Below are 12675 nucleotides of genomic sequence, written 5' to 3'. Positions count from 1 at the left end.
GAGCCCTCCTACCAGGACAGCCTGCATGCAGGAAAGACAAAAGACCCCTGAAGCAGCATTTAGGTGATGCAAAAAGGGACGCTTGCCAGAATGTGGCGCCACTGCTCTGTGTTCTCCCCACTCCGGAGGCACAATGGGGCAAGAAGGGGCCCTTGCAAAGCTTTGCACAACAGCCACATTCTCCACATTTGCTCCACCGCCTCTTGGAAAGAATTGCCTACCTCCCTCACCTACAGAAGATCCCACGGCTTGCCGACAGCCTTGCCACACACCCACGAAAACCGCCCCTTCTCTCGACCTGCTCTTTGCCCTTTGCCCAGGGGGAAGAGAGAAACCCTGGCACATGCCAAATGCTTTCCCCCACTACACCTGCATGCCATCTCTGTGCTGCCTGCCCCAGAAGCTGCTCTGTGGCACAGCTGTGCTTCTGTCACCCTGGGGAAAGGATTGCTCCCCGCGGCCCAGGGCTCTCAGCGGGACTCAAGTGTCCCCCAGGCATCAGGCAATGCCACGCCAGCCCACCTTGTCCCGCATCAGCTGCTCCACGATGTATTCCGACGCAGCGTCCCAAAGAGCGACAATCTCTGGAAAGCAAGGCAAGGCCATGGCAGGCCTCAGACAAGCCGGCTCACAACCTCTCGGTAAGCTCCTGCCCCACGGAGGGACACATCAAGGTGTAGGCAAACCCTCCCAAAAGCCACCACCATGCCTGCAGAGCTGGGCTTTGCCCCAGTTGCAGGCTCTCGGCCTTACTCTTAGGCCAGCGGAAGGCCCCAGTGGAACTAGGCTCCTGGGAGGGCTTTGGGACAAGGGCTGTGGCCATCTGCACATGGCATCTCTGAGCGCCAAACATGTTGTGCGCAGCTGGAGGCACAAGAGGAGGCCTGGGAAGGACCAGAGGTTCTCCCAAACAGACGCCTTGGATTTTTCACAAGGGGAAGGCTCCATTCCCAACACGGCCATTTGCAGCAGGCTCTTGGGAGCCCCACGGCAGCTGCAGGACACACCAGCCTCCATGACGCAGGACCCCCTTCCTCCCAGACCCACACTCCAAAGGGGGTCCCACTCCCAAGGAAACACGCACCTCCATTGCCCCCTGCCACCAAGGCATGCAGCCAGACCCACAGGAGCCTTGGGGCTCAGAGCAGCCCCCGCCAAAGCCCCCACCACTCCTGCCTGACACATTCTTCCCCGAGGCAGACGGCACCCTCACACAGGCCTCTTGGGGCATCCCCACACCCTGGACAGACACCCCGCAGCCCCGCACCCACAGCGCTTTGGCCACTTAACACTCTCTGTGCGACACGTCGCCAAGCAGCTGCCAAAGGCCTTACCCTTGGTGGAGAGCCGCAGCAGCATTGGGAAGAGCAAACTGCGCTGTGGGCTGATCGTCTCCGGCCAGCAGCCCTCCATCTCCCTTGCCCCCTTCTCCTCGCCTCGCCTCTGCAGCTGGGCAAAAAGGACGCTCTTCCCGGCCACACAAGCAAAACTCCTCTCCAAAGCACCCCTGCTCCTCTGCCTGCTGCCGAGGGGCCCCAGCACGGCCCCGCTGCCTCCCGGCCCCACTCCTTGCCCTGCAGCGGCTCCCAAGGGCAGCCGTGGGGAGCGCGGCAGCAGTGCCCAGCAGCGCCCAGGCCTCGCAGCGAAGTGAGGGCACCGCTGGGGCACTGCCGAGACCTCCCTGAGACGTGGCACATCCCACTGCTCAGCTCCTGTCACCTGCCGGCTCGTGAGCTCAGCGCCACTGAGATGGCACAGCCCGGGAGAGAGCACAGACATTGCCCCGCACCGCCTGGAAAGCACTCACCTGCCTTCGTCCCCGGTAGCTTCCACAACTCGATGATAAATCCTTCCGCACCCTCTGCAGACGCTGACAAACGCTGACAAATCTCTCCCCCGCGGCACTGCAGAAGGGCCTTCTGCAGCCCTGCCCTCACACCTCTCTGCCCTGGGCAGAGCTCTGCGCCAAGCCGGGCTTTGGCGCTTCTTTGGGCCTTTGCTCTTTTGCAAAGACAGCACCAAAGTCACGGGGCACAAACCAGCACAAAGCGTGCCCACGGGCTGACGTGCTTTGCTCGGCCTCCAAACTGATAACTCCCGGGGCAGGCGCTGGCCCGGCACGCCGCTGCCTGCTGCCCACCAGCCGCAGCACAGCCCCCCCACCAACACCAGCGATAAAACTCTCTGCTCTCTTTTGTAATGAACAGCAGCAGTTCCTCTGCAAAACTCGAGCAGAGTGGAAATTGCCTTAACGCTCCCTCCTTTTATTTCATACATACCTGCTTTCAACGGTACGCTGCTCTATGCTTCTATCCCCTTACATGGGAGAAGCGAGTTGAACGTCTGACCCATACACGAGACACAACAGCGGCGAGGCGGGGGCCCGGGAGCGCCGCCACCGCCTCCTCTCCCCTCCGCTCCGCTCCGCTCCCCTCCCCTCCGCTCTGCTCCATGGCGCTGCCAGGGCCGGGGCCGGCACGGGGGTCCCCGCGCTGCCGGGGCACGAGGGGCCGCCAGCAGCTCGCCAGCCCCGCTGCCCCACGCCACTGCCCGCCTGGGCCTGGCGCCCACAGCCCTGCCTGCTGGCCAATCAGCGCACGGCTCCCCCACGGCCCCTCCCCACAGCCAATCAGCGCACGGCTCCCCCACGGCCCCTCCAATCAGCGCTGCGGGGCTGCGCAGAGGTGGGACGCCGGCGTCCCCTGGTGAGCGGGATGGGGCGGTTCTCCCCCTCCCCAGGACCCGCCCCTGAGGGCCCCGGCCCCGCCCCCAGAGCCGCCATTTTGTGCTCTCCTCCCCCTCCCAACGGCTGCGGCTGCCGTTGCACCTCTGGCACGCCCCAGGCCCCTCGGTTTGGTTTCGGCGTCCCCCGAGCTCTGCGCTTGGTTTTTGGGTCTCCCTGGGGCCCTACAGCTGCCTTTTAGTGCCCCCCACATGCACACGTGTGTTTTCGTGCCCTCCCGGGTGCTCCATCCTCTTTTTGGCATGCCCTGGGCACCTCTGGCTCTGGGTGTCCCGGGGGCCTCTGTTTTCGCAGCTCTGTGCCCCGCAGAGGCGTGGGTTTGCCCGGGCAGCACTGAAAAGAGCAGGCTGAAGAGTCCCAGCTCTCTTGGTCCTTCCTTGTACGAGAGATGACCCTCTGTCTGGAAAAGATAGAGCCAAACACCGGAGCAGTCCTTTCCTCCTCAGGCACCCGTGCCCCATCTTGCAATCTTACTCCCAGTGCCCCGCACCTGCCCTGTGAATAAAGGAGTGTCTGATCCGTGAGCACAGACTGCAGAGGCTGCTGCTCTCCCTCCAGCGAAGGCTGCCTGAGACAAACCCTCTTTGCCCTGGGTGCTGCAGGGAGAGGAAGGAGGGGCTTTGTGGGAGAGGGGAAAGCCCATCCATTCTTGGTGGTATTTGTCCAAGCGACTGCATGGGGTCATTTCCCATCTGTGTGCGCATCTCAGCCTTCCTCCGTGTTTCCAGCTGGGCTGCACACATTGCTACCTCTTGTCAAACCTGCCTGCAAGCATTTGAAAAGCGGCTGCAACAGCAGGCACAAACTCGCTCTCACACCCTGGCTGAGCCCCTCTGCCTCCCGCAGCCGTGCACCTGCCGTGCCAGGGTTACCCAGAGCCCCTTCCCCTGGGGATGAGGTGCCAGGAGGTGCTTGGGGCTGCAGGGAGGTGCCTAGCATGAGGGTGTCAGCCAGGTTGTTCCCATGCCAGGCGCTGAAATCCACAAAGCGAGGGGGAGAGAGACAGAGGCACAAAATGAGGCTCTAATTCCTAGTCAGGAGAAAAATGCAACTGATGGGAGAGTCTCCCCAAAGCCTGGCATGCGCTTGCTGCCCCCCCAAGGAGACATACCTCCCTGGGAAATGTGTCCATCACTGTTCCCGGGTCACACAGCCGTTGTGTCTGTGGGAATCACCTCAGTCCCCCATGGAGCACAAGGCCCCCTTTTCCCTTTCCCAGAGTGTCACCTGGCCGGAGGCTCTTTTCCCACCCCTTTCTCCCCATTTCTGCCTCCAGATGGATGGCACTTATTGCGGGTTGAAGGAGGAGGTGCAAGCAAAACCCCTTGGGACCTGTGTCTCAGTGAGTATATGAGCAAGGATGCCATGCATCCCTGCTTGCACCAGGTGTAAAGGTGTCTGCAGTGGCCATCTGATTTTCCTGAGTGCAAAGGAAAGGAAGTTTAGGCACTTTCAGACTCCTCAAAGGAAAAAGCAGTTTGTAGGGCAGTCGTGGGAAGGGATTCCCATGGGAAAAGATCCCTTGGAGGGTGTCATCTGCAAGCGGGAGTGTGGGTCTGGCCAGAGAGCTGATTCTTCACCGAGGTACTTGAGATGTCCGCAAATGGGCAGAGCCGCAATGGGCACATCTCACTGTGCCGGCCACCACATGGCCTGCTGGCTGTAGTCCCCAGCCCATGAGGGCGGCGGGAGTAGGTGCCCCCAGTCCATGCCCTGGTCTGTGAAGGGCTCCTGCTCCACCAAGCTGTCTGTTTGTGGAGGGATGGGGTTAGGAGAGCTAAAGCCCCTCTGGAATTGAATCTGGCAAGGGACGTGAAAGGTAACAAGAAAGGCTGGCACCATTGCCCACCCTGGCACCCCTCTGCCTCACTTGTACCCCCATGGCACCCCTCTGTCCCCAAAGCACCACATTGCACCCTTCTGCCCCCACTGCCTCCCATTGCACCCCATTGCACCAAATGGCATCTACTGCCCCCCATGACACCCCTGTGCCCCCTCTGCCCACCATGGCACCTCTGTGCCCTCTCTGCCACATGTGCACCCCGTTGCACGCTTCTGCCTCCCATGGCACCTCCCTGCCCTCTCTGCTTCCCATTGCACCCCTCTGCCCCCATTGCACCAATTACCCCCCACTCCCCTCTCTGACCCCCCACGGTACCCTTCTGCCCACATTGTACCACACTGCACAGCCCTGCCCCCATTGCACCCCATTGCACACTTCTGCCTCCCCTCCCAGGGTGCCCCTCTGCCCCTGTGGCACCCCAAAGCACCCCTCTTTCCCCCTCCCCCATGGCACCTCTCTGCCCTCCCTGCCCCCGCATTGCACCCCACTGCCCCCATTGACTCCTATTGCACCCCTCTACCTCCTTTGCCCCCCATGGCACCCATCTGTCCTCCCAGGAGTGCAGGGGATCAGCCTATGTCAAGGAGGCTGAGAGGCCAAGCCTTCCCCACCCAGCGGACCACTGCCTGGCCACCAAAGCCAGGGGTTCACAGCAGCACCTCTCTTTTTATTGCCTGCAGAGGAGTCCATCTCAGGTACAGGGTGGTCTCCCCTTTGCACGGCAGCAGTTCCTAGCGCCTTCCCTTCCGCTGCTCCAAGGGCATCTTCTCCCCGGTGCTAGGGAGTCCAACGGAGAGGTGGTCAGTGTCAGGTATAGGGAGAAGGCAGAGAAAGAGTGTGGGCCTTGGTCGGGCCAGGTCTTCCTGGAGCTGCTGTGGGGGCGCTGCCAAGGTCTCTGCAGTGTGATACTGCCCTTGTGTCCGCAGCAGTGAGCAGGGCCCCAGCACAGCTAACTGGCCTGAGGCTGAGTCAGGCAGGGCTGAGACCTTGCACTCAGCAGGCACCGATCTCTGGGCAAGGCGTCTCTGTGTCCATGCTCCGAGAGGCAAGGACAGGCTGCCTGCTTGGAAAAGCAGAGCCCCACAGCAGAGGGATCCTGTGGGCTTGACCACCCGTGCCCCACACCACATCTTCTCCCGAGGGCCCCTTGGGTGTCAGGGTGCCTGCTTCATGGCCAAGCTCAAATGTGCCCCGTCTCACTGGTGGTCCTGGGGAAAGCCCCCGTGTCCCTAATGATGCCGGTGGCCGGGGAAGGCAGGGCAGGCATGACAAGCCCCAGCCCTGCTCAGAGATATGCACCAGAGGAGGTGCTCCTCTCCGTGAGCCCTGCAGGGGTAGCGCTCTGCCTTCTTCTGTCCTCTGCTCCTCCTGCCAGGCTTTAGGCACCTCTGTCCGGCGCTGGCTCTGGATTGCTGGCAGGGACTCATGCCTGCAACGGCAGGGACAAGGTTGCTCTCAGCCCCACTGAGACCCTTCTTGTCCAGCCCTGCACACCCACGGTCCCATCTGCACCCACAGTCCTCAACTCAGCACAAGACCAAAGCATTTGCTTGGGGCTGTGGAGAGGAACCGGGAGTCCAGGGCTGACCCAGGGCATTCCCAGGCCAGGAGAAATCAGAAGATGCCATATCCAGTCCCATGGCTCTGGGTTGGGATCTTTGACCCGCTGCCAGCTCCCTGCTCTTCAGCTGCACTCGGCCACACTGGGGCTGTGCACACTTACTGCTGCTGGGAGAGCTGCCCTGGTTTCCGCCTTGGATCCTTTGCCCACACCTCCCTCCTCTCCTGGAGCTCTCTGTCATACTGCCTTCTCCTGACGGAGGCTGGAGGAGTGGGGCAGTAGGAGTTCTGAAAGGCAAGAGAGAGGCTTGTCAAGCAGCGGGCAAATGCATGGGTCTGTCTCCAAAAGCACCAAGCCCCTGGGGGACAGCCAGCAGGGACACTGTGGCTGCAGCGGGGACACCAGGAGAACTAGCGCAGCATGTCCCCATGGAGATGCCTGGGCGGGAGCAGGGTCTTGCTGTGCTTTGCAGTTGGGGAAGGATTTCTTTTGTCAAAAGGTCTTACCAGGTATACTCTGCTCTCTTCTACAGTCTTCTCTTTCTCTGTTTTATCAATATTTAGCTTCATTTCAGCCCAGTGTCTCCTCTGTTATGCAAGGAAGAAAACAGTGCATTTTACCTGGAGATGCCACCAAAGGAAATATCCCTGCACAGCACAGAAGGCACCCAGGGACAGTGCAGCCTTTGTCAGGATATTCAGTCCTAGTCTGCTCTTCCCAACCACAGGAACATTAAAGGCTTCATCCTTCAGGCACGGAAGCCCAAGAAGATGGTATTTCTTTTTATGTCAGGGGGGGTGGCAGCGCGCCCTAAGGCCTCAGTTAAAAATTTGGCTTACAGAAACCCCTGTTGATTCTTAGGAAAACCAAGAGATCCTGGGCATGCTCTTAGAGGTTGCATGAAGAGGAAGACCCCCTGGAGCTGTCTCCCGGAGGCAGCCTGGCCACAGCTGGCTCAGGCCCTTTCCCCAGGAGAGCTCGTGTCCCACCTCAAGGGCAGGCGGCCTTGGCAGGGGCTTCCTGGAGCTCGAGGCAGGCCTGAGGACCGTGTGCCCTCAGCACAGCAGAGTGCTATTTGGGTCCCGTAGCTTTCCTGGACTAATATTCTCTCCCTGGAAGGAGCAGGTGAGCATCAAAGACAAGTCAGTGGCCCCACGACTGAGAGGCAAGAGGACAACAATGCCAAGGAGACCTGCACACCTCCAGAGCTGCCTGGGGGAGAGAAAGGCCATTCCTCAGAGCGGCTGAAAAGGCTCCCAGTACCTGGGCATTCAGGGCAGCCATCCTTGCCCGACAGGCCTCGTGCTCGGCCCACTCGGCCCTTTCTTGCCTCTCGGCCTCTTCCAGCTGGGCTGCCCGGAGGCAGCGTTCCTCCTGCTGCATGCAGAGGTAGCACACTTCCTGGAGGGCAGAGACACGCAGAGCAGCAGCGTGAGGAGCAGGCGCTGGGGGTTTTCCTGCCCCGTGCCCTGAGCCTTTCTCACAGCAATATCCTGGGCCTGATGCCATAGCTAGACAGCCTGCCTGTTGTGGTCAAAGTCCTAAAGAGCACCTGTCCCTTTTCTCTCCCATGGAAGCCCAACATTTCCCCTTTCCCGGGGCAGCCCTGGAATGTGCAAATGAACACCTAGCAAGGGGTCTCGGGGGAAGCCGTATCCACAGAGCTGCCCTACAACACAGTAGGACTGAATCGTGACATTGGGCCTGATCACGTACCTGTCCTACTCTGCGATGGCCTTGCAAGCAGGGATTTCTGCTTTGCTCCTGCCCTCACGAGTTGCTTTGCTCTTGCCTTCCTTCGAGGAGCTCCCCTCAGTTGCTGGTAGCATACTACAAATACAGAGCAGGCAGGGTTTGGATCAGCACAGCATGAGTTTGCTCTGCAGCCTCTGCTCACTAGCTGGGCACCTGCCTCTGCAGCTGTCACTAACCACTAAAAATGCAGTAACTACACCTACACTAACTGTCTACATCCTAATCCTCCCAATAATCCTAAAATATTAATGATCCTAAATGCCCTATCCCCTAAAGAGAGCCGTGGCGGGGTGGTGGGAGCCGTTGGCGGGCGCTGTCTCCGTCCCGCAGCAGAGCGGAGGGGAGCCCTGGCAGGGACGTGTCCCCGCGGTCGGCCCTGCCTCTGCCAGGCAGATGTTGGTGCCCGGCGGCCAGGGGAGGCGCGGAGGCGCCGCGCGGCCCGGCGATCCTCGGCCTCCCAGCCCAGCGCCTTGGGCTCCGCTGCCCTGGCTGGGGGCGGCACCAGCCTGCTCTTGCTGGGGGGCCGTGCCCCGGCTGGTGGCCACCGGGGGCCTCCTGCCGCGCTAGCGCCTCCTCCTCCTCTTCGGCCCCTGGGGCAGGTCCACAGGGCGCGGGGCGGGCTGCCCCTCCGCAGGGTCCACCTCCATGGGCTCCTCCTCCTCCTCCGCGGGCTCCACCTGCATGGGCTCTGGGACGGCTGCGGCGCTGCGCAGGAGGGTGGCGCGGCGCTCCCAGACGCTTGCGCCCACCTTCCTCTTGATGCGCAGCGCCGCCTTCCTCCTCGCCCACAGCTGCTCCGGCTGGCCCATGGCGGCAGGAACGGAGAGCTCGCTGCGGGCCCTCTCCCACCACCGGCCTCTCAACGGCTCTGGAACAGCAGCGCTGAGCTCACTGCTGACACGCGCGCGCCATGGCGACGGCATGTCTGGCTCGGTCCCCACGCGCGGGGGCCCTGCCGGGCTCTGCCCCCACCCGCGGGGGGATCCTGGGGGCTGCAGGGGGCTCCCGTGGGCAGGGGGCCGCACGGCTGTGGGCTGCTCTCCTTGGCAGCCTTCCCGTGGGCCGTCTCCCTTTCTAGACAAAAACAGGTTTTTCTATACAAAAGCAGATTTCTTTAGAAACTCTTACAGTGGCTGGTATCAATGATCTGAGCTAGGGGAAGGAACTGCCTAAATCTACAGCTGTACACATGCTCCTACCTCTATCCTGTGCCATCCTGCACTGCGGTGGACTTTCAGCACCTGTGCCTGGGCCCACAGTCGAATGTGGAAAATGAACAGGCATCATAAATACGCTTGTTTCGCACTTTGGAGCCCTCAAGTTGAAGGGGTCCTTCCAAAGAGACAGTTTGTAGCTAGGGCCCCCAGGACACCACAGCCCAGACAGCTGTCAAAATGCAGCCAAGCACTTCCTCAGCTGCAGTGTGCACATCCCTGAGTGCTGGCAAAGGGGCTGCTCCGGGCATTGCTGTCAGCGCAGGAGCTCCTGTCTGAACGTGCTGCCTGAAACGGGGCTGAGCTCCGGCCCCGGCGCCTGCCTCTAGATGCCTGCTCCAAGGCGGGTGAGGGACAGCTTGGGCAACAGCTGGCAGGGAGATGCCAGGCCCAGGCTGGCATGACACTCCAGCACCAGCACCCCCCACCACCCCAACACTCATGGGCACCCCCCAAATAGCAACCCTTACCAGCAACCCCCACACCACAGCGCTCGCCAGCACCCTCACCCAGCACCCCAAAGCTCACAGTCACCATCCCTTCCCTCTTGGAGCACTCACATCCTCTCTGTTCCTCTCCACGGTCACTCCGACTCCCTCCAATCCCCTCTGCACATGCTCCAAACTCTCCCTTCCCACCCGTGAGTGCCCCCATCCCCTCCCTTCCCTTCCTTGAGTGTCCACTCCCCTCCAGGAGCATCTCCATCCTTCCCCTTCCCCTTCCTGCACAGGCAGAATGTGCTTTCTCCCCTCCAAGAGCACTCAGGTGCCCTTCAGTCCCCTCTGTGAGCACACAGACGCCCTCCAGTCCCCTCCACCTCTCATCACATCTCTTCCCATTACCCTCCACCTCTGCTCTGACTCCCTCCTTCCTCCTTACTTCATGCTCACATCCCCTTCAGCCGCCATTCTGCAGCATCCCTCTCTCCTCCCTTCCCCTCCTCGCATCTGCACACAGTGGGGTGTGCGCACACCCTGCACTGTGTATGCGCATATGCTGTACTGCATGTGCTGTCGATGGGCACACTGTGGGGCACAGATGCCTGCCGTGCCCTGTATATGCACCCTGTGATGGGCAGGTGCACAGCATGGTGTGTATGGACATTATCCCCTTCTGTCCCTACAAATCACTCGGGGATGGCACACGGGGTTCACAGCAGCACCTCTCTTTTTATTGCCTGCAGAGAAGTCCATCTCAGGTACAGGGTGGTCTCCCCGTTGCACGGCAGCAGTTCCTAGCGCCTTCCCCTCCGCTACTCCAAGGGCATCTTCTCCCCGGTGCTAGGGAGTCCAACGGAGAGGTGGTCAGTGTCGGGTATAGGGAGAAGGCAGAGAAAGAGTGTGGGCCTTGGTCGGGCCAGGTCTTCCTGGAGCTGCTGTGGACCATGCCCTCCAGATGGGCAAGGAGACCTCAGGCTCTTGCCACCTTGTCGGAGAGCAGCTGGCTGCTCAGAGGACTGGAGGGAGGAGGGACAGGTCCCAAGGCTTGCAAGGTGAAGATGCTGACATGTGCCTGAGGCCGGGGCCCTGCTACCTCCTAGGCCCTCTCTCAGCTCCTTGGAAGCCACTGCAGAAGAAAGCAAATCCGGGGGAAAAAACCATTCCCCACATTCATGGGAGGCAATGGCAGGGTCACTCCTGTGTGAGAACATTTACAGGCCAGCAGCACGGACAGGGCTGCAGTTTGTGCTTGTGCGGGCGCTGCTGCCTGAGGAAATGGTAGGGCAGCAGCAGGCACATGGCTCAGATACGGGGCTGTATGGTCACTGCTGCCTCAGTACCTGACAGACAAGGACCAGGCACATGGCCTCACCGCTCATTCTGTGGTCACTTCTGCCTCAGGACCTGTTAGGCCATCGGCAGGCTCTTGGTTGGGGCAGGTTCTTGTAAAGCCACCTGGATAGGCCAGCAGCAGGAACAGCATCAGCACAGCGGCTGTGAGGTCACTTCAGTCTGAGCAGCTGAGCAGCAGGAACATGGCTGTGAAATGGCTTGTGAGGGCACTTCTGTCGCTGAAGACGCTAGGCCAGAAGCGCGCTGGCCTTGCAGGGCTCTTCCCTGCTGGGCTGGGCTCTCCAGGGAGGACTGAGCTGCCCCCAGGCCGCATTGGGCGGGGGGGCTCGTGCCGGGCTCCTGCTGCCGTGGATCCAGCAGGGTGCGTGGAGTCCGCTGAAGACACTCATCACCGAGTTCACACAAGCAGGGATTTGGTTGGTTTGTTTGGGACTATTTGCACACTGAAAGCAAGAGACTGCTGTTGCATTTAAAAACAAAGATTTATTATCCTATTCAAATGAACCATGCACAGCACACAACTACAACAACACAGTTCATGCGGTTGTGAGGTGACTCTTGTTCTACACAAGCACTCTGCCACGAAATAAATATAGCGATGTGTATATATATATGCATATATACGCATACACACACACACACACACACACACACACACTGTATCTTCCACTCCAACTTAAAAGTCAGGATGTTGCTGGCAGCTCAGGGAGCTGGAAGACACTGCTCATAAACCTCTCTCGATGGAAAGAGCTTCTGCTGATCTCAGGGGGATTCAGATCGTGGTTTCCATCGCCTCGTACAACACTGTAGCTCCCACCACTGCATGGCCCTGCATCAGCCTGACCGCAGGCCCTGCACTTTTTCTAGCCTACCCTTTTTTTTTTTTTAATAATAATGGTGGAATGCAACCTAGGTGTTTTTGTGGAAAGAAATGTGTTTCTTTTCTTTCATTTAACTTAAGAGGAACAGTTATAATACATTTGTCGATTAATATAAACATTTCCTTTAGTTGGGTACATTTACCAAAAGTAAACAATCCTGCAGCCTGTAACGTTGCACTGTAGGCACTAAAAGCATTTTGACTCGCAGAACACTTCTATTTCTACATCTGTGTCTTTTTCTTAATGAGAAAGGTAAAGCACAAATTGACTTAGTGCTGTTCTGTTCCTTTTTACTTTTAGGCAGGAAATCCATTCTGTTGTTGGGCCTCCCTGTATTGCAGCATCTGGACCTTTAGTAGAAGCATTTGAGAAGCGTCCTGTGAAGGCATGCTTGCCGCTTTGGTCATGAGGCAGCGGCTTGTCTGCTTATGTGCTTGAGGTACCACCCGCAGGCAACGGCTTGTGGTCTTCCCGAGCAAGTAACCTGCTCCAAAGGAGCCTCTGGAAATGAGACAGCAGGCCGTGAGCTGGCGAGCTCTTCGGACAGGCTGAACGTTGGTCACCTCCTATCAAATGAACTTTGAAGTTTCGATTCATAACCGGGCTTCTTTGACAGGGCCTGCCCTCACCTTTCCTGCCTATGTTGTGGCGCTGCTTGTGCTCCAGATTGGCTTGGACACAAGCCCACTCTGAACTGAAAACTCGGCACTCCCGGTGGTGCAGCAGCGTACCCAGGCTCCTACGCCTTGCTGAAGGGCTCATCTGCTTTGCTCAAGCACAGCCCCACACGAATCGAGCTGTGAGGCTCCTTAGGAGTCACCTTAGCTCTCAGTAGCTCCGAAGTCAGGCAGAGGTTCAGGTCTGCTTCTGTCTGGGTAGCTAGGC

This window comes from Apteryx mantelli, chromosome 7 (genome assembly GCF_036417845.1).
Source record: "Apteryx mantelli isolate bAptMan1 chromosome 7, bAptMan1.hap1, whole genome shotgun sequence".
Classification (NCBI taxonomy): Eukaryota; Metazoa; Chordata; class Aves; order Apterygiformes; family Apterygidae; genus Apteryx; species Apteryx mantelli.
Note: the sequence above shows the minus strand (reverse complement) of the source record.